Here is a 23418-nt window from a genome sequence, read left to right on the forward strand (position 1 = left end):
TGGTCCATCCCTAAGTTGCTAGAACTAAATATCCTGCACAGTGACTATACCATAGCTGCCTTAGACTTTGTAATGGTCCAACCCTAAGTTTCTAGGACTAAATATCCTGCACAGTGAGCATACCATAGCTCCCCTAGACTTTGTAATGGTCCATCCCTAAGTTGCTAGAACTAAGTATCCTGCACAGTGACTATACCATAGCTGCCTTAGACTATGTAATGGTCCATCCCTAAGTTGCCAGAACTAAATATCCTGCACAGTGACTATACCATAGCTCCCCTAGAGTTTGTAATGGTCCTCCCTAGGTTGCTAGAACTAAATATCCTGCACAGTGACCATACCATAGCTTCCCTAGACTTTGTAATGGTCCATTACTAAGTTGCTAGAACTAAATATCCTGCACAGTGACTATACCATAACTCCCCTAGACTTTGTAATGGTCCTCCCTAAGTTGCTAGAACTAAATATTCTGCACAGCGACTATACCATAGCTCCCCTAGACTTTGTAATGGTTCATTCCTAAGTTGCTAGAACTGAATATTCTGCACAGTGACCATACCATAGCTTCCCTAGACTTTGTAATTTTCCATCCTTAAGTTACTAGGACTAAATATCCTGCACAGCGACTATACCATAGCTCCTCTAGACTTTGTAATGGTCCATCCCTAAGTTGCTAGAACTAAATATTCTGCACAGCGACTATACCATAGCTCCCATAGACTTTGTAATGATCCATTCCTAAGTTGTTAGGACTAAATATTCTGCACAGTGACCATACCATAGCTTCCCTAGACTTTGTAATGCTCCATCCCTAAGTTGCTAGGACTAGATATCCTGCACAGCGACTATACCATAGCTCCCCTAGACTTTGTAATGGTCCATCCCTAAGTTGCTAGGACTAAATATCCTGCACAGCGACTATACCATAGCTCCCCTAGACTTTGCAATGGTCCATCCCTAAGTTGCTAGAACTAAATATTCTGCACAGCGACTATACCATAGCTTCCCTAGACTTTGTAATGGTCCATCCCTAAGTTGCTAGAACTAAATATCCTGCACAGTGACTATACCATAGCTCTCTTAGACTTTGTAATGGTCCATCCCTAAGTTGCTAGAACTAAATATCCTGCACAGTGACTATACCATAGCTGCCTTAGACTTTGTAATGGTCCATCCCTAAGTTGCTAGGACTAAATATCCTGCACAGTGACCATACCATAGCTCCCTTTGACTTTGTAATGGTCCATCCCTAAGTGGCTAGAACTAAACATCCTGCACAATGGCTATACCATGGCTCCCTTAGACTTTGTAATGGTCCATCCCTAAGTTGCTAGGACTAAATATCCTGCACAGTGACCATACAATAGCTTCCCTAGACTTTGTAATGGTCCATCCCTAAGTTGCTAGGACTAAATATCCTGCACAGTGACCATACCATAGCTCCCTTAGACTTTGTAATGGTCCATCCCTAAGTTGCTAGAACTAAATATCCTGCACAGTGACTATACCATAGCTCCCCTAGAGTTTGTAATGATCCTCCCTAGGTTGCTAGAACTAAATATCATGCACATTGACCATACAATAGCTTCCCTAGACTTTGTAATGGTCCATCCCTAAGTTGCTAGGACTAAATATCCTGCACAGTGACCAAACCATAGCTCCCTTAGACTTTGTAATGGTCCATCCCTAAGTTGCTAGGACTAAATATCCTGCACAATGACCATACCATAGCTTCCCTAGACTTTGTAATGGTCCATCCCTAAATTGCTAGAACTAAATATCCTGCACAGTGACTATACCATAGGTCCCTAGACTTTGTAATGGTCCATCCCTAAGTTGCTAGGACTAAATATCCTGCACAGTGGCTATACCATAGCTCCCTTAGATTTAGTAATGGTCCTCCCTAGGTTGCTAGAACTAAATATCTTGCACAGTGACCATACCATAGCTTCCCTAGATTTTGTAATGGTCCATCCCTAAGTTGCTAGAACTAAATATCCTGCACAGTGACCATACCATAGCTCTCTTAGACTTTGTAATGGTCCATCCCTAAGTTGCTAGAACTAAATATCCTGCACAGTGACTATACCATAGCTCTCTTAGACTTTGTAATGGTCCATCCCTAAGTTGCTAGAACTAAATATCCTGCACAGTGACTATACCATAGCTGCCTTAGACTTTGTAATGGTCCAACCCTAAGTTTCTTGGACTAAATATCCTGCACAGTGAGCATACCATAGCTCCCCTAGACTTTGTAATGGTCCATCCCTAAGTTGCTAGAACTAAGTATCCTGCACAGTGACTATACCATAGCTGCCTTAGACTATGTAATGGTCCATCCCTAAGTTGCCAGAACTAAATATCCTGCACAGTGACTATACCATAGCTCCCCTAGAGTTTGTAATGGTCCTCCCTAGGTTGCTAGAACTAAATATCCTGCACAGTGACCATACCATAGCTTCCCTAGACTTTGTAATGGTCCATTACTAAGTTGCTAGAACTAAATATCCTGCACAGTGACTATACCATAACTCCCCTAGACTTTGTAATGGTCCTCCCTAAGTTGCTAGAACTAAATATTCTGCACAGCGACTATACCATAGCTCCCCTAGACTTTGTAATGGTTCATTCCTAAGTTGCTAGAACTGAATATTCTGCACAGTGACCATACCATAGCTTCCCTAGACTTTGTAATTTTCCATCCTTAAGTTACTAGGACTAAATATCCTGCACAGCGACTATACCATAGCTCCTCTAGACTTTGTAATGGTCCATCCCTAAGTTGCTAGAACTAAATATTCTGCACAGCGACTATACCATAGCTCCCATAGACTTTGTAATGATCCATTCCTAAGTTGTTAGGACTAAATATTCTGCACAGTGACCATACCATAGCTTCCCTAGACTTTGTAATGCTCCATCCCTAAGTTGCTAGGACTAGATATCCTGCACAGCGACTATACCATAGCTCCCCTAGACTTTGTAATGGTCCATCCCTAAGTTGCTAGGACTAAATATCCTGCACAGCGACTATACCATAGCTCCCCTAGACTTTGCAATGGTCCATCCCTAAGTTGCTAGAACTAAATATTCTGCACAGTGACCATACCATAGCTCTCTTAGACTTTGTAATGGTCCATCCCTAAGTTGCTAGAACTAAATATCCTGCACAGTGACTATACCATAGCTCTCTTAGACTTTGTAATGGTCCATCCCTAAGTTGCTAGAACTAAATATCCTGCACAGTGACTATACCATAGCTGCCTTAGACTTTGTAATGGTCCAACCCTAAGTTTCTAGGACTAAATATCCTGCACAGTGAGCATACCATAGCTCCCCTAGACTTTGTAATGGTCCATCCCTAAGTTGCTAGAACTAAGTATCCTGCACAGTGACTATACCATAGCTGCCTTAGACTATGTAATGGTCCATCCCTAAGTTGCCAGAACTAAATATCCTGCACAGTGACCATACCATAGCTTCCCTAGACTTTGTAATGGTCCATTACTAAGTTGCTAGAACTAAATATCCTGCACAGTGACTATACCATAACTCCCCTAGACTTTGTAATGGTCCTCCCTAAGTTGCTAGAACTAAATATTCTGCACAGCGACTATACCATAGCTCCCCTAGACTTTGTAATGGTTCATTCCTAAGTTGCTAGAACTGAATATTCTGCACAGTGACCATACCATAGCTTCCCTAGACTTTGTAATTTTCCATCCTTAAGTTACTAGGACTAAATATCCTGCACAGCGACTATACCATAGCTCCTCTAGACTTTGTAATGGTCCATCCCTAAGTTGCTAGAACTAAATATTCTGCACAGCGACTATACCATAGCTCCCATAGACTTTGTAATGATCCATTCCTAAGTTGTTAGGACTAAATATTCTGCACAGTGACCATACCATAGCTTCCCTAGACTTTGTAATGCTCCATCCCTAAGTTGCTAGGACTAGATATCCTGCACAGCGACTATACCATAGCTCCCCTAGACTTTGTAATGGTCCATCCCTAAGTTGCTAGGACTAAATATCCTGCACAGCGACTATACCATAGCTCCCCTAGACTTTGCAATGGTCCATCCCTAAGTTGCTAGAACTAAATATTCTGCACAGCGACTATACCATAGCTTCCCTAGACTTTGTAATGGTCCATCCCTAAGTTGCTAGGACTAAATATCCTGCACAGTGACCATACCATAGCTCCCTTAGACTTTGTAATGGTCTATCCCTAAGTTGCTAGGGCTAAATATCCTGGACAGTGGCTATACCGTAGCTCCCTTAGATTTTGTAATTGTCCATCCCTAAGTTGCTAGAACTAAATATCATGCACAGTGACCATACCATATCTTCCCTAGACTTTGTAATGGTCCATCCCTAAGTTGCTAGGACTAAATATCCTTCACAGTGACCATACCATAGCTCCCTTAGACTTTGTAATGGTCCATCCCTAAGTTGCTAGGACTAAATATCCTGCACAGTGACCTGACCATAGCTTCCCTAGACTTTGTAATGGTCCATCCCTAAGTTGCTAGAACTAAATATCCTGCACAGTGACTATACCATAGCTCCCCTAGACTTTGTAATGGTCCATCCCTAAGTTGCTAGGACTAAATATCCTGCACAGTGGCTGTACCATAGCTCCCTTAGATTTTGTAATGGTCCTCCCTAGGTTGCTAGAACTAAATATCCTGCACAGTGACCATACCATAGCTTCCCTAGACTTTGTTATGGTCCATCCCTAAGTTGCTAGAACTAAATATCCTGCACAGTGACTATACCATAGCTCTCTTAGACTTTGTAATGGTCCGTCCCTAAGTTGCTAGAACTAAATATCCTGCACAGTGACCATACCATAGCTCCCTTAGACTTTGTAATGGTCCATCCCTAAGTTGCTAGGACTAAATATCCAGCACAGTGGCTATACCATAGCTCCCTTAGATTTTGTAATGGTCCTCCCTAGGTTGCTAGAACTAAATATCATGCACAGTGACCATATCATAGCTTCCCTAGACTTTGTAATGGTCCATCCCTAAGTTGCTGGAACTAAATATCCTGCACAGTGACCATACCATAGCTCTCTTAGACTTTGTAATGGTCCATCCCTAAGTTGCTAGAACTAAATATCCTGCACAGTGACTATACCATAGCTCTCTTAGACTTTGTAATGGTCCATCCCTAAGTTGCTAGAACTAAATATCCTGCACAGTGACTATACCATAGCTGCCTTAGACTTTGTAATGGTCCATCCCTAAGTTGCTAGGACTAAATATCCTGCACAGTGACCATACCATAGCTCCCTTAGACTTTGTAATGGTCCATCCCTAAGTGGCTAGAACTAAACATCCTGCACAGTGGCTATACCATGGCTCCCTTAGACTTTGTAATGGTCCATCCCTAAGTTGCTGGAACTAAATATCATGCACAGTGACCATACAATAGCTTCCCTAGACTTTGTAATGGTCCATCCCTAAGTTGCTAGAACTAAATATCCTGCACAGTGACCATACCATAGCTCCCTTAGACTTTGTAATGGTCCATCCCTAAGTTGCTAGAACTAAATATCATGCACAGTGACCATACAATAGCTTCCCTAGACTTTGTAATGGTCCATCCCTAAGTTGCTAGGACTACATATCCTGCACAGTGACCATACCATAGCTCCCTTTGACTTTGTAATGGTCCATCCCTAAGTTGCTAGAACTAAATATCCTGCACAGTGACTATACCATAGCTCCCCTAGACTTTGTAATGGTCCATCCCTAAGTTGCTAGGACTAAATATCCTGCACAGTGGCTATACCATAGCTCCCTTAGATTTTGTAATGGTCTTTCCTAGGTTGCTAGAACTAAATATCCTGCACAGTGACCATACCATAGCTTCCATAGACTTTGTAATGGTCCATCCCTAAGTTTCTAAGACTAAATATCCTGCACAGTGACCATACCATAGCTCCCCTAGACTTTGTAATGGTCCATCCCTAAGTTGCTAGAACTAAATATCCTGCACAGTGACTATACCATAGTTGCCTTAGACTATGTAATGGTCCATCCCTAAGTTGCCAGAACTAAATATCCTGCACAGTGACTATGCCATAGCTCCCTTAGACTTTGTAATGGTCCATCCCTAAGTTGCTAGGACTAAACATCCTGCACAGTGGCTATACCATGGCTCCCTTAGACTTTGTAATGGTCCATCCCTAAGTTGCTAGAGCTAAATATCCTGCACAGTGACTATACCATAGGTCCCTTAGTCTTTGTAATGGTTTATTCCTAAGTTGCTAGGACTAAATATCCTGCACAGTGACCATACCATAGCTCCCTTAGACTTTGTAATGGTCCATCCCTAAGTTGCTAGGACTAAATATCCTGCACAGTGACCATAGCATAGCTTCCCTAGACTTTGTAATGGTCCATCCCTAAGTTGCTGGAACTAAATATCCTGCACAGTGACCATACCATAGCTCTCTTAGACTTTGTAATGGTCCATCCCTAAGTTGCTAGAACTAAATATCCTGCACAGTGACTATACCATAGCTCTCTTAGACTTTGTAATGGTCCATCCCTAAGTTGCTAGAACTAAATATCCTGCACAGTGACTATACCATAGCTGCCTTAGACTTTGTAATGGTCCATCCCTAAGTTGCTAGGACTAAATATCCTGCACAGTGACCATAACATAGCTCCCTTAGACTTTGTAATGGTCCATCCCTAAGTGGCTAGGACTAAACATCCTGCACAGTGGCTATACCATGGCTCCCTTAGACTTTGTAATGGTCCATCCCTAAGTTGCTAGAACTAAATATTATGCACAGTGACCATACAATAGCTTCCCTAGACTTTGTAATGGTCCATCCCTAAGTTGCTAGGACTAAATATCCTGCACAGTGACCATACCATAGCTCCCTTAGACTTTGTAATGGTCCATCCCTAAGTTGCTAGGACTAAATATCCTGCACAGTGACCATAACATAGCTTCCCTATACTTTGTAATGGTCCATCCCTAAATTGCTAGAACTAAATATCCTGCACAGTGACTATACCATAGGTCCCTTAGACTTTGTAATGGTTTATTCCTAAGTTGCTAGGACTAAATATCCTGCACAGCGACTATACCATAGCTCCCCTAGACTTTGTAATGGTCCATTCCTAAGTTGCTAGGACAAAATATCCTGCACAGCGACTATACCATAGCTCCCCGAGACTATGTAATGGTCCATCCCTAAGTTGCTAGGACTAAATATCCTGCACTGTGACCATACCATAGCGCCCTTAGACTTTGTAATGGTCTATCCCTAAGTTGCTAGAACTAAATATCCTGCACAGTGACTATACCATAGCTCTCTTAGACTTTGTAATGGTCCATCCCTAAGTTGCTAGAACTAAATATCCTGCACAGTGACTATACCATAGCTGCCTTAGACTTTGTAATGGTCCAACCCTAAGTTTCTAGGACTAAATATCCTGCACAGTGAGCATACCATAGCTCCCCTAGACTTTGTAATGGTCCATCCCTAAGTTGCTAGAACTAAGTATCCTGCACAGTGACTATACCATAGCTGCCTTAGACTATGTAATGGTCCATCCCTAAGTTGCCAGAACTAAATATCCTGCACAGTGACCATACCATAGCTTCCCTAGACTTTGTAATGGTCCATTACTAAGTTGCTAGAACTAAATATCCTGCACAGTGACTATACCATAACTCCCCTAGACTTTGTAATGGTCCTCCCTAAGTTGCTAGAACTAAATATTCTGCACAGCGACTATACCATAGCTCCCCTAGACTTTGTAATGGTTCATTCCTAAGTTGCTAGAACTGAATATTCTGCACAGTGACCATACCATAGCTTCCCTAGACTTTGTAATTTTCCATCCTTAAGTTACTAGGACTAAATATCCTGCACAGCGACTATACCATAGCTCCTCTAGACTTTGTAATGGTCCATCCCTAAGTTGCTAGAACTAAATATTCTGCACAGCGACTATACCATAGCTCCCATAGACTTTGTAATGATCCATTCCTAAGTTGTTAGGACTAAATATTCTGCACAGTGACCATACCATAGCTTCCCTAGACTTTGTAATGCTCCATCCCTAAGTTGCTAGGACTAGATATCCTGCACAGCGACTATACCATAGCTCCCCTAGACTTTGTAATGGTCCATCCCTAAGTTGCTAGGACTAAATATCCTGCACAGCGACTATACCATAGCTCCCCTAGACTTTGCAATGGTCCATCCCTAAGTTGCTAGAACTAAATATTCTGCACAGCGACTATACCATAGCTTCCCTAGACTTTGTAATGGTCCATCCCTAAGTTGCTAGGACTAAATATCCTGCACAGTGACCATACCATAGCTCCCTTAGACTTTGTAATGGTCTATCCCTAAGTTGCTAGGGCTAAATATCCTGGACAGTGGCTATACCGTAGCTCCCTTAGATTTTGTAATTGTCCATCCCTAAGTTGCTAGAACTAAATATCATGCACAGTGACCATACCATATCTTCCCTAGACTTTGTAATGGTCCATCCCTAAGTTGCTAGGACTAAATATCCTTCACAGTGACCATACCATAGCTCCCTTAGACTTTGTAATGGTCCATCCCTAAGTTGCTAGGACTAAATATCCTGCACAGTGACCTGACCATAGCTTCCCTAGACTTTGTAATGGTCCATCCCTAAGTTGCTAGAACTAAATATCCTGCACAGTGACTATACCATAGCTCCCCTAGACTTTGTAATGGTCCATCCCTAAGTTGCTAGGACTAAATATCCTGCACAGTGGCTGTACCATAGCTCCCTTAGATTTTGTAATGGTCCTCCCTAGGTTGCTAGAACTAAATATCCTGCACAGTGACCATACCATAGCTTCCCTAGACTTTGTTATGGTCCATCCCTAAGTTGCTAGAACTAAATATCCTGCACAGTGACTATACCATAGCTCTCTTAGACTTTGTAATGGTCCGTCCCTAAGTTGCTAGAACTAAATATCCTGCACAGTGACCATACCATAGCTCCCTTAGACTTTGTAATGGTCCATCCCTAAGTTGCTAGGACTAAATATCCAGCACAGTGGCTATACCATAGCTCCCTTAGATTTTGTAATGGTCCTCCCTAGGTTGCTAGAACTAAATATCATGCACAGTGACCATATCATAGCTTCCCTAGACTTTGTAATGGTCCATCCCTAAGTTGCTGGAACTAAATATCCTGCACAGTGACCATACCATAGCTCTCTTAGACTTTGTAATGGTCCATCTCTAAGTTGCTAGAACTAAATATCCTGCACAGTGACTATACCATAGCTCTCTTAGACTTTGTAATGGTCCATCCCTAAGTTGCTAGAACTAAATATCCTGCACAGTGACTATACCATAGCTGCCTTAGACTTTGTAATGGTCCATCCCTAAGTTGCTAGGACTAAATATCCTGCACAGTGACCATACCATAGCTCCCTTAGACTTTGTAATGGTCCATCCCTAAGTGGCTAGAACTAAACATCCTGCACAGTGGCTATACCATGGCTCCCTTAGACTTTGTAATGGTCCATCCCTAAGTTGCTGGAACTAAATATCATGCACAGTGACCATACAATAGCTTCCCTAGACTTTGTAATGGTCCATCCCTAAGTTGCTAGAACTAAATATCCTGCACAGTGACCATACCATAGCTCCCTTAGACTTTGTAATGGTCCATCCCTAAGTTGCTAGAACTAAATATCATGCACAGTGACCATACAATAGCTTCCCTAGACTTTGTAATGGTCCATCCCTAAGTTGCTAGGACTACATATCCTGCACAGTGACCATACCATAGCTCCCTTTGACTTTGTAATGGTCCATCCCTAAGTTGCTAGAACTAAATATCCTGCACAGTGACTATACCATAGCTCCCCTAGACTTTGTAATGGTCCATCCCTAAGTTGCTAGGACTAAATATCCTGCACAGTGGCTATACCATAGCTCCCTTAGATTTTGTAATGGTCTTTCCTAGGTTGCTAGAACTAAATATCCTGCACAGTGACCATACCATAGCTTCCATAGACTTTGTAATGGTCCATCCCTAAGTTTCTAAGACTAAATATCCTGCACAGTGACCATACCATAGCTCCCCTAGACTTTGTAATGGTCCATCCCTAAGTTGCTAGAACTAAATATCCTGCACAGTGACTATACCATAGTTGCCTTAGACTATGTAATGGTCCATCCCTAAGTTGCCAGAACTAAATATCCTGCACAGTGACTATGCCATAGCTCCCTTAGACTTTGTAATGGTCCATCCCTAAGTTGCTAGGACTAAACATCCTGCACAGTGGCTATACCATGGCTCCCTTAGACTTTGTAATGGTCCATCCCTAAGTTGCTAGAGCTAAATATCCTGCACAGTGACTATACCATAGGTCCCTTAGTCTTTGTAATGGTTTATTCCTAAGTTGCTAGGACTAAATATCCTGCACAGTGACCATACCATAGCTCCCTTAGACTTTGTAATGGTCCATCCCTAAGTTGCTAGGACTAAATATCCTGCACAGTGACCATAGCATAGCTTCCCTAGACTTTGTAATGGTCCATCCCTAAGTTGCTGGAACTAAATATCCTGCACAGTGACCATACCATAGCTCTCTTAGACTTTGTAATGGTCCATCCCTAAGTTGCTAGAACTAAATATCCTGCACAGTGACTATACCATAGCTCTCTTAGACTTTGTAATGGTCCATCCCTAAGTTGCTAGAACTAAATATCCTGCACAGTGACTATACCATAGCTGCCTTAGACTTTGTAATGGTCCATCCCTAAGTTGCTAGGACTAAATATCCTGCACAGTGACCATAACATAGCTCCCTTAGACTTTGTAATGGTCCATCCCTAAGTGGCTAGGACTAAACATCCTGCACAGTGGCTATACCATGGCTCCCTTAGACTTTGTAATGGTCCATCCCTAAGTTGCTAGAACTAAATATTATGCACAGTGACCATACAATAGCTTCCCTAGACTTTGTAATGGTCCATCCCTAAGTTGCTAGGACTAAATATCCTGCACAGTGACCATACCATAGCTCCCTTAGACTTTGTAATGGTCCATCCCTAAGTTGCTAGGACTAAATATCCTGCACAGTGACCATAACATAGCTTCCCTATACTTTGTAATGGTCCATCCCTAAATTGCTAGAACTAAATATCCTGCACAGTGACTATACCATAGGTCCCTTAGACTTTGTAATGGTTTATTCCTAAGTTGCTAGGACTAAATATCCTGCACAGCGACTATACCATAGCTCCCCTAGACTTTGTAATGGTCCATTCCTAAGTTGCTAGGACAAAATATCCTGCACAGCGACTATACCATAGCTCCCCGAGACTATGTAATGGTCCATCCCTAAGTTGCTAGGACTAAATATCCTGCACTGTGACCATACCATAGCGCCCTTAGACTTTGTAATGGTCTATCCCTAAGTTGCTAGGACTAAATATCCTGGACAGTGGCTATACCATAGCTCCCTCAGATTTTGTAATGGTCCTCCCTAAGTTGCTAGAACTAAATATCCTGCACAGTGACCATACCATAGCTCCCTTAGACTTTGTAATGGTCCATCCCTAAGTTGCTAGAACTAAATATCATGCACAGTGACCATACAATAGCTTCCCTAGACTTTGTAATGGTCCATCCCTAAGTTGCTAGGACTACATATCCTGCACAGTGACCATACCATAGCTCCCTTAGACTTTGTAATGGTCCATCCCTAAGTTGCTAGGTCTAAATATCCTGCACAGTGACCATACCATAGCTTCCCTAGACTTTGTAATGGTTCATCCCTAAGTTGCTAGGACTAAATATCCTGCACAGTGGCTATACCATAGCTCCCTTAGATTTTGTAATGGTCTTTCCTAGGTTGCTAGAACTAAATATCCTGCACAGTGACCATACCATAGCTTCCCTAGACTTTGTAATGGTCTATCCCTAAGTTGCTAGAACTAAATATCCTGCACAGTGACTATACCATAGCTCTCTTAGACTTTGTAATGGTCCATCCCTAAGTTGCTAGAACTAAATATCCTGCACAGTGACTATACCATAGCTGCCTTAGACTTTGTAATGGTCCAACCCTAAGTTTCTAGGACTAAATATCCTGCACAGTGACCATACCATAGCTCCCCTAGACTTTGTAATGGTCCATCCCTAAGTTGCTAGAACTAAATATCCTGCACAGTGACTATACCATAGCTGCCTTAGACTATGTAATGGTCCATCCCTAAGTTGCCAGAACTAAATATCCTGCACAGTGACTATACCATAGCTCCCCTAGAGTTTGTAATGGTCCTCCCTAGGTTGCTAGAACTAAATATCCTGCACAGTGACCATACCATAGCTTCCCTAGACTTTGTAATGGTCCATTACTAAGTTGCTAGAACTAAATATCCTGCACAGTGACTATACCATAGCTCTCTTAGACTTTGTAATGGTCCATCCCTAAGTTGCTAGAACTAAATATCCTGCACAGTGACTATACCATAGCTGCCTTAGACTTTGTAATGGTCCATCCCTAAGTTGCTAGGACTAAATATCCTGCACAGTGACCATAACATAGCTCCCTTAGACTTTGTAATGGTCCATCCCTAAGTGGCTAGGACTAAACATCCTGCACAGTGGCTATACCATGGCTCCCTTAGACTTTGTAATGGTCCATCCCTAAGTTGCTAGAACTAAATATCATGCACAGTGACCATACAATAGCTTCCCTAGACTTTGTAATGGTCCATCCCTAAGTTGCTAGGACTAAATATCCTGCACAGTGACCATACCATAGCTCCCTTAGACTTTGTAATGGTCCATCCCTAAGTTGCTAGGACTAAATATCCTGCACAGTGACCATAACATAGCTTCCCTATACTTTGTAATGGTCCATCCCTAAATTGCTAGAACTAAATATCCTGCACAGTGACTATACCATAGGTCCCTTAGACTTTGTAATGGTTTATTCCTAAGTTGCTAGGACTAAATATCCTGCACAGCGACTATACCATAGCTCCCCTAGACTTTGTAATGGTCCATTCCTAAGTTGCTAGGACAAAATATCCTGCACAGCGACTATACCATAGCTCCCCGAGACTATGTAATGGTCCATCCCTAAGTTGCTAGGACTAAATATCCTGCACTGTGACCATACCATAGCGCCCTTAGACTTTGTAATGGTCTATCCCTAAGTTGCTAGGACTAAATATCCTGGACAGTGGCTATACCATAGCTCCCTCAGATTTTGTAATGGTCCTCCCTAAGTTGCTAGAACTAAATATCCTGCACAGTGACCATACCATAGCTCCCTTAGACTTTGTAATGGTCCATCCCTAAGTTGCTAGAACTAAATATCATGCACAGTGACCATACAATAGCTTCCCTAGATTTTGTAATGGTCCATCCCTAAGTTGCTAGGACTACATATCCTGCACAGTGACCATACCATAGCTCCCTTAGACTTTGTAATGGTCCATCCCTAAGTTGCTAGGTCTAAATATCCTGCACAGTGACCATACCATAGCTTCCCTAGACTTTGTAATGGTTCATCCCTAAGTTGCTAGGACTAAATATCCTGCACAGTGGCTATACCATAGCTCCCTTAGATTTTGTAATGGTCTTTCCTAGGTTGCTAGAACTAAATATCCTGCACAGTGACCATACCATAGCTTCCCTAGACTTTGTAATGGTCCATCCCTAAGTTGCTAGAACTAAATATCCTGCACAGTGACTATACCATAGCTCTCTTAGACTTTGTAATGGTCCATCCCTAAGTTGCTAGAACTAAATATCCTGCACAGTGACTATACCATAGCTGCCTTAGACTTTGTAATGGTCCAACCCTAAGTTTCTAGGACTAAATATCCTGCACAGTGACCATACCATAGCTCCCCTAGACTTTGTAATGGTCCATCCCTAAGTTGCTAGAACTAAATATCCTGCACAGTGACTATACCATAGCTGCCTTAGACTATGTAATGGTCCATCCCTAAGTTGCCAGAACTAAATATCCTGCACAGTGACTATACCATAGCTCCCCTAGAGTTTGTAATGGTCCTCCCTAGGTTGCTAGAACTAAATATCCTGCACAGTGACCATACCATAGCTTCCCTAGACTTTGTAATGGTCCATTACTAAGTTGCTAGAACTAAATATCCTGCACAGTGACTATACCATAACTCCCCTAGACTTTGTAATGGTCCTCCCTAAGTTGCTAGAACTAAATATTCTGCACAGCGACTATACCATAGCTCCCCTAGACTTTGTAATGGTTCATTCCTAAGTTGCTAGAACTGAATATTCTGCACAGTGACCATACCATAGCTTCCCTAGACTTTGTAATGGTCCATCCTTAAGTTACTAGGACTAAATATCCTGCACAGCGACTATACCATAGCTCCTCTAGACTTTGTAATGGTCCATCCCTAAGTTGCTAGAACTAAATATTCTGCACAGCGACTATACCATAGCTCCCATAGACTTTGTAATGATCCATTCCTAAGTTGTTAGGACTAAATATTCTGCACAGTGACCATACCATAGCTTCCCTAGACTTTGTAATGCTCCATCCCTAAGTTGCTAGGACTAGATATCCTGCACAGCGACTATACCATAGCTCCCCTAGACTTTGTAATGGTCCATCCCTAAGTTGCTAGGACTAAATATCCTGCACACCGACTATACCATAGCTCCCCTAGACTTTGCAATGGTCCATCCCTAAGTTGTTAGAACTAAATATTCTGCACAGCGACTATACCATAGTTTCCCTAGACTTTGTAATGGTCCATCCCTAAGTTGCTAGGACTAAATATCCTGCACAGTGACCATACCATAGCTCCCTTAGACTTTGTAATGGTCTATCCCTAAGTTGCTAGGGCTAAATATCCTGGACAGTGGCTATACCATAGCTCCCTTAGATTTTGTAATTGTCCATCCCTAAGTTGCTAGAACTAAATATCATGCACAGTGACCATACCATATCTTCCCTAGACTTTGTAATGGTCCATCCCTAAGTTGCTAGGACTAAATATCCTTCACAGTGACCATACCATAGCTCCCTTAGACTTTGTAATGGTCCATCCCTAAGTTGCTAGGACTAAATATCCTGCACAGTGACCATACCATAGCTTCCCTAGACTTTGTAATGGTCCATCCCTAAGTTGCTAGAACTATAGTCACTATAAACTATAAATATCCTGCACAGTGACTATACCATAGCTCCCCTAGACTTTGTAATGGTCCATCCCTAAGTTGCTAGGACTAAATATCCTGCACAGTGGCTGTACCATAGCTCCCTTAGATTTTGTAATGGTCCTCCCTAGGTTGCTAGAACTAAATATCCTGCACAGTGACCATACCATAGCTTCCCTAGACTTTGTTATGGTCCATCCCTAAGTTGCTATAACTAAATATCCTGCACAGTGACTATACCATAGCTCTCTTAGACTTTGTAATGGTCCGTCCCTAAGTTGCTAGAACTAAATATCCTGCACAGTGACCATAACATAGCTTCCCTATACTTTGTAATGGTCCATCCCTAAATTGCTAGAACTAAATATCCTGCACAGTGACTATACCATAGGTCCCTTAGACTTTGTAATGGTTTATTCCTAAGTTGCTAGGACTAAATATCCTGCACAGTGACTATACCATAGCTGCCTTAGACTATGTAATGGTCCATCCCTAAGTTGCCAGAACTAAATATCCTGCACAGTGACTATACCATAGCTCCCCTAGAGTTTGTAATGGTCCTCCCTAGGTTGCTAGAACTAAATATCCTGCACAGTGACCATACCATAGCTTCCCTAGACTTTGTAATGGTCCATTACTAAGTTGCTAGAACTAAATATCCTGCACAGTGACTATACCATAACTCCCCTAGACTTTGTAATGGTCCTCCCTAAGTTGCTAGAACTAAATATTCTGCACAGCGACTATACCATAGCTCCCCTAGACTTTGTAATGGTTCATTCCTAAGTTGCTAGAACTGAATATTCTGCACAGTGACCATACCATAGCTTCCCTAGACTTTGTAATGGTCCATCCTTAAGTTACTAGGACTAAATATCCTGCACAGCGACTATACCATAGCTCCTCTAGACTTTGTAATGGTCCATCCCTAAGTTGCTAGAACTAAATATTCTGCACAGCGACTATACCATAGCTCCCATAGACTTTGTAATGATCCATTCCTAAGTTGTTAGGACTAAATATTCTGCACAGTGACCATACCATAGCTTCCCTAGACTTTGTAATGCTCCATCCCTAAGTTGCTAGGACTAGATATCCTGCACAGCGACTATACCATAGCTCCCCTAGACTTTGTAATGGTCCATCCCTAAGTTGCTAGGACTAAATATCCTGCACACCGACTATACCATAGCTCCCCTAGACTTTGCAATGGTCCATCCCTAAGTTGTTAGAACCAAATATTCTGCACAGCGACTATACCATAGCTTCCCTAGACTTTGTAATGGTCCATCCCTAAGTTGCTAGGACTAAATATCCTGCACAGTGACCATACCATAGCTCCCTTAGACTTTGTAATGGTCTATCCCTAAGTTGCTAGGGCTAAATATCCTGGACAGTGGCTATACCATAGCTCCCTTAGATTTTGTAATTGTCCATCCCTAAGTTGCTAGAACTAAATATCATGCACAGTGACCATACCATATCCTCCCTAGACTTTGTAATGGTCCATCCCTAAGTTGCTAGGACTAAATATCCTTCACAGTGACCATACCATAGCTCCCTTAGACTTTGTAATGGTCCATCCCTAAGTTGCTAGGACTAAATATCCTGCACAGTGACCATACCATAGCTTCCCTAGACTTTGTAATGGTCCATCCCTAAGTTGCTAGAACTATAGTCACTATAAACTATAAATATCCTGCACAGTGACTATACCATAGCTCCCCTAGACTTTGTAATGGTCCATCCCTAAGTTGCTAGGACTAAATATCCTGCACAGTGGCTGTACCATAGCTCCCTTAGATTTTGTAATGGTCCTCCCTAGGTTGCTAGAACTAAATATCCTGCACAGTGACCATACCATAGCTTCCCTAGACTTTGTTATGGTCCATCCCTAAGTTGCTATAACTAAATATCCTGCACAGTGACTATACCATAGCTCTCTTAGACTTTGTAATGGTCCGTCCCTAAGTTGCTAGAACTAAATATCCTGCACAGTGACCATAACATAGCTTCCCTATACTTTGTAATGGTCCATCCCTAAATTGCTAGAACTAAATATCCTGCACAGTGACTATACCATAGGTCCCTTAGACTTTGTAATGGTTTATTCCTAAGTTGCTAGGACTAAATATCCTGCACAGCGACTATACCATAGCTCCCCTAGACTTTGTAATGGTCCATTCCTAAGTTGCTAGGACAAAATATCCTGCACAGCGACTATACCATAGCTCCCCGAGACTATGTAATGGTCCATCCCTAAGTTGCTAGGACTAAATATCCTGCACTGTGACCATACCATAGCGCCCTTAGACTTTGTAATGGTCTATCCCTAAGTTGCTAGGACTAAATATCCTGGACAGTGGCTATACCATAGCTCCCTCAGATTTTGTAATGGTCCTCCCTAAGTTGCTAGAACTAAATATCCTGCACAGTGACCATACCATAGCTCCCTTAGACTTTGTAATGGTCCATCCCTAAGTTGCTAGAACTAAATATCATGCACAGTGACCATACAATAGCTTCCCTAGACTTTGTAATGGTCCATCCCTAAGTTGCTAGGACTACATATCCTGCACAGTGACCATACCATAGCTCCCTTAGACTTTGTAATGGTCCATCCCTAAGTTGCTAGGTCTAAATATCCTGCACAGTGACCATACCATAGCTTCCCTAGACTTTGTAATGGTTCATCCCTAAGTTGCTAGGACTAAATATCCTGCACAGTGGCTATACCATAGCTCCCTTAGATTTTGTAATGGTCTTTCCTAGGTTGCTAGAACTAAATATCCTGCACAGTGACCATACCATAGCTTCCCTAGACTTTGTAATGGTCCATCCCTAAGTTGCTAGAACTAAATATCCTGCACAGTGACTATACCATAGCTCTCTTAGACTTTGTAATGGTCCATCCCTAAGTTGCTAGAACTAAATATCCTGCACAGTGACTATACCATAGCTGCCTTAGACTTTGTAATGGTCCAACCCTAAGTTTCTAGGACTAAATATCCTGCACAGTGACCATACCATAGCTCCCCTAGACTTTGTAATGGTCCATCCCTAAGTTGCTAGAACTAAATATCCTGCACAGTGACTATACCATAGCTGCCTTAGACTATGTAATGGTCCATCCCTAAGTTGCCAGAACTAAATATCCTGCACAGTGACTATACCATAGCTCCCCTAGAGTTTGTAATGGTCCTCCCTAGGTTGCTAGAACTAAATATCCTGCACAGTGACCATACCATAGCTTCCCTAGACTTTGTAATGGTCCATTACTAAGTTGCTAGAACTAAATATCCTGCACAGTGACTATACCATAACTCCCCTAGACTTTGTAATGGTCCTCCCTAAGTTGCTAGAACTAAATATTCTGCACAGCGACTATACCATAGCTCCCCTAGACTTTGTAATGGTTCATTCCTAAGTTGCTAGAACTGAATATTCTGCACAGTGACCATACCATAGCTTCCCTAGACTTTGTAATGGTCCATCCTTAAGTTACTAGGACTAAATATCCTGCACAGCGACTATACCATAGCTCCTCTAGACTTTGTAATGGTCCATCCCTAAGTTGCTAGAACTAAATATTCTGCACAGCGACTATACCATAGCTCCCATAGACTTTGTAATGATCCATTCCTAAGTTGTTAGGACTAAATATTCTGCACAGTGACCATACCATAGCTTCCCTAGACTTTGTAATGCTCCATCCCTAAGTTGCTAGGACTGCACAGCGACTATACCATAGCTCCCCTAGACTTTGTAATGGTCCATCCCTAAGTTGCTAGGACTAAATATCCTGCACACCGACTATACCATAGCTCCCCTAGACTTTGCAATGGTCCATCCCTAAGTTGTTAGAACTAAATATTCTGCACAGCGACTATACCATAGCTTCCCTAGACTTTGTAATGGTCCATCCCTAAGTTGCTAGGACTAAATATCCTGCACAGTGACCATACCATAGCTCCCTTAGACTTTGTAATGGTCTATCCCTAAGTTGCTAGGGCTAAATATCCTGGACAGTGGCTATACCATAGCTCCCTTAGATTTTGTAATTGTCCATCCCTAAGTTGCTAGAACTAAATATCATGCACAGTGACCATACCATATCTTCCCTAGACTTTGTAATGGTCCATCCCTAAGTTGCTAGGACTAAATATCCTTCACAGTGACCATACCATAGCTCCCTTAGACTTTGTAATGGTCCATCCCTAAGTTGCTAGGACTAAATATCCTGCACAGTGACCATACCATAGCTTCCCTAGACTTTGTAATGGTCCATCCCTAAGTTGCTAGAACTATAGTCACTATAAACTATAAATATCCTGCACAGTGACTATACCATAGCTCCCCTAGACTTTGTAATGGTCCATCCCTAAGTTGCTAGGACTAAATATCCTGCACAGTGGCTGTACCATAGCTCCCTTAGATTTTGTAATGGTCCTCCCTAGGTTGCTAGAACTAAATATCCTGCACAGTGACCATACCATAGCTTCCCTAGACTTTGTTATGGTCCATCCCTAAGTTGCTATAACTAAATATCCTGCACAGTGACTATACCATAGCTCTCTTAGACTTTGTAATGGTCCGTCCCTAAGTTGCTAGAACTAAATATCCTGCACAGTGACCATACCATAGCTCCCTTAGACTTTGTAATGGTCCATCCCTAAGTTGCTAGGACTAAATATCCTGCACAGTGGCTATACCATAGCTCCCTTAGATTTTGTAATGGTCCTCCCTAGGTTGCTAGAACTAAATATCATGCACAGTGACCATAGCATAGCTTCCCTAGACTTTGTAATGGTCCATCCCTAAGTTGCTGGAACTAAATATCCTGCACAGTGACCATACCATAGCTCTCTTAGACTTTGTAATGGTCCATCCCTAAGTTGCTAGAACTAAATATCCTGCACAGTGACTATACCATAGCTCTCTTAGACTTTGTAATGGTCCATCCCTAAGTTGCTAGAACTAAATATCCTGCACAGTGACTATACCATAGCTGCCTTAGACTTTGTAATGGTCCATCCCTAAGTTGCTAGGACTAAATATCCTGCACAGTGACCATACCATAGCTCCCTTAGACTTTGTAATGGTCCAGCCCTAAGTGGCTAGAACTAAACATCCTGCACAGTGGCTATACCATGGCTCCCTTAGACTTTGTAATGGTCCATCCCTAAGTTGCTGGAACTAAATATCATGCACAGTGACCATACAATAGCTTCCCTAGACTTTGTAATGGTCCATCCCTAAGTTGCTAGAACTAAATATCCTGCACAGTGACCATACCATAGCTCCCTTAGACTTTGTAATGGTCCATCCCTAAGTTGCTAGAACTAAATATCATGCACAGTGACCATACAATAGCTTCCCTAGACTTTGTAATGGTCCATCCCTAAGTTGCTAGGACTACATATCCTGCACAGTGACCATACCATAGCTCCCTTAGACTTTGTAATGGTCCATCCCTAAGTTGCTAGAACTAAATATCCTGCACAGTGACTATACCATAGCTCCCCTAGACTTTGTAATGGTCCATCCCTAAGTTGCTAGGACTAAATATCCTGCACAGTGGCTATACCATAGCTCCCTTAGATTTTGTAATGGTCTTTCCTAGGTTGCTAGAACTAAATATCCTGCACAGTGACCATACCATAGCTTCCATAGACTTTGTAATGGTCCATCCCTAAGTTTCTAAGACTAAATATCCTGCACAGTGACCATACCATAGCTCCCCTAGACTTTGTAATGGTCCATCCCTAAGTTGCTAGAACTAAATATCCTGCACAGTGACTATACCATAGTTGCCTTAGACTATGTAATGGTCCATCCCTAAGTTGCCAGAACTAAATATCCTGCACAGTGACTATGCCATAGCTCCCTTAGACTTTGTAATGGTCCATCCCTAAGTTGCTAGGACTAAACATCCTGCACAGTGGCTATACCATGGCTCCCTTAGACTTTGTAATGGTCCATCCCTAAGTTGCTAGAGCTAAATATCCTGCACAGTGACTATACCATAGGTCCCTTAGTTTTTGTAATGGTTTATTCCTAAGTTGCTAGGACTAAATATCCTGCACAGTGACCATACCATAGCTCCCTTAGACTTTGTAATGGTCCATCCCTAAGTTGCTAGGACTAAATATCCTGCACAGTGACCATAGCATAGCTTCCCTAGACTTTGTAATGGTCCATCCCTAAGTTGCTGGAACTAAATATCCTGCACAGTGACCATACCATAGCTTTCTTAGACTTTGTAATGGTCCATCCCTAAGTTGCTAGAACTAAATATCCTGCACAGTGACTATACCATAGCTCCCCGAGACTTTGTAATGGTCCATCTCTAAGTTGCTAGAACTAAATATTCTGCACAGCGACTATACCATAGCTCCCCTAGACTTTGTAATGGTCCATCCCTAAGTTGCTAGGACTAAATATCCTGCACTGTGACCATACCATAGCGCCCTTAGACTTTGTAATGGTCTATCCCTAAGTTGCTAGGACTAAATATCCTGGACAGTGGCTAAACCATAGCTCCCTCAGATTTTGTAATGGTCCTCCCTAAGTTGCTAGAACTAAATATCCTGCACAGTGACCATACCATAGCTCCCTTAGACTTTGTAATGGTCCATCCCTAAGTTGCTAGAACTAAATATCATGCACAGTGACCATACAATAGCTTCCCTAGACTTTGTAATGGTCCATCCCTGAGTTGCTAGGACTACATATCCTGCACAGTGACCATACCATAGCTCCCTTAGACTTTGTAATGGTCCATCCCTAAGTTGCTAGGACTAAATATCCTGCACAGTGGCTATACCATAGCTCCCTTAGATTTTGTAATGGTCTTTCCTAGGTTGCTAGAACTAAATATCCTGCACAGTGACCATACCATAGCTTCCCTAGACTTTGTAATGGTCCATCCCTAAGTTGCTAGAACTAAATATCCTGCACAGTGACTATACCATAGCTCACTTAGACTTTGTAATGGTCCATCCCTAAGTTGCTAGAACTAAATATCCTGCACAGTGACTATACCATAGCTGCCTTAGACTTTGTAATGGTCCAACCCTAAGTTTCTAGGACTAAATATCCTGCACAGTGACCATACCATAGCTCCCCTAGACTTTGTAATGGTCCATCCCTAAGTTGCTAGAACTAAATATCCTGCACAGTGACTATACCATAGCTGCCTTAGACTATGTAATGGTCCATCCCTAAGTTGCCAGAACTAAATATCCTGCACAGTGACTATACCATAGCTCCCCTAGAGTTTGTAATGGTCCTCCCTAGGTTGCTAGAACTAAATATCCTGCACAGTGACCATACCATAGCTTCCCTAGACTTTGTAATGGTCCATTACTAAGTTGCTAGAACTAAATATCCTGCACAGTGACTATACCATAACTCCCCTAGACTTTGTAATGGTCCTCCCTAAGTTGCTAGAACTAAATATTCTGCACAGCGACTATACCATAGCTCCCCTAGACTTTGTAATGGTTCATTCCTAAGTTGCTAGAACTGAATATTCTGCACAGTGACCATACCATAGCTTCCCTAGACTTTGTAATGGTCCATCCTTAAGTTACTAGGACTAAATATCCTGCACAGCGACTATACCATAGCTCCTCTAGACTTTGTAATGGTCCATCCCTAAGTTGCTAGAACTAAATATTCTGCACAGCGACTATACCATAGCTCCCATAGACTTTGTAATGATCCATTCCTAAGTTGTTAGGACTAAATATTCTGCACAGTGACCATACCATAGCTTCCCTAGACTTTGTAATGCTCCATCCCTAAGTTGCTAGGACTAGATATCCTGCACAGCGACTATACCATAGCTCCCCTAGACTTTGTAATGGTCCATCCCTAAGTTGCTAGGACTAAATATCCTGCACACCGACTATACCATAGCTCCCCTAGACTTTGCAATGGTCCATCCCTAAGTTGCTAGAACTAAATATTCTGCACAGCGACTATACCATAGCTTCCCTAGACTTTGTAATGGTCCATCCCTAAGTTGCTAGGACTAAATATCCTGCACAGTGACCATACCATAGCTCCCTTAGACTTTGTAATGGTCTATCCCTAAGTTGCTAGGGCTAAATATCCTGGACAGTGGCTATACCATAGCTCCCTTAGATTTTGTAATTGTCCATCCCTAAGTTGCTAGAACTAAATATCATGCACAGTGACCATAC

The sequence above is a fragment of the Saccoglossus kowalevskii genome, chromosome 9, assembly GCF_978046115.1.
Source record: "Saccoglossus kowalevskii chromosome 9, keSacKowa6.1, whole genome shotgun sequence".
NCBI lineage: Eukaryota > Metazoa > Hemichordata > Enteropneusta > Harrimaniidae > Saccoglossus > Saccoglossus kowalevskii.